Source organism: Mandrillus leucophaeus, unplaced genomic scaffold (assembly GCF_000951045.1).
Source record: "Mandrillus leucophaeus isolate KB7577 unplaced genomic scaffold, Mleu.le_1.0 Scaffold95, whole genome shotgun sequence".
NCBI classification, from domain to species: domain Eukaryota; kingdom Metazoa; phylum Chordata; class Mammalia; order Primates; family Cercopithecidae; genus Mandrillus; species Mandrillus leucophaeus.
The window spans coordinates 2,970,342-2,970,643 of NW_012110363.1; positions in this window are offsets into that span (position 1 = coordinate 2,970,342).

A 302-nucleotide genomic window follows, 5' to 3' on the forward strand; every position below is an offset into this window, starting at 1 on the left:
GGGCTGAGCCGCCCACTGGCTGTCAACAGGTGCTGCGCAGACAGGGGGTGCTGCGGGACTCGCTGTGGGCAAGACCCCGATGGCCCAGGCGAGGAACGCGGCCAAGGCGGCCCCTGCTTTCCTTTCCACGGAACACCTCTAACCCCAAATACAGAGCGCGATGGGTGGTGAAGGGTGCTGCAGAAGTAAGAAGTGGGAAAGAACTTCTTGCAACTCTCCTTCTGCCGCCCCCTGTCGCCTGACTTGCCATTAGTTTCCAAGAGGGATCCCCACTCCCTACGGTCTTTGCTAGGACCCTTGGC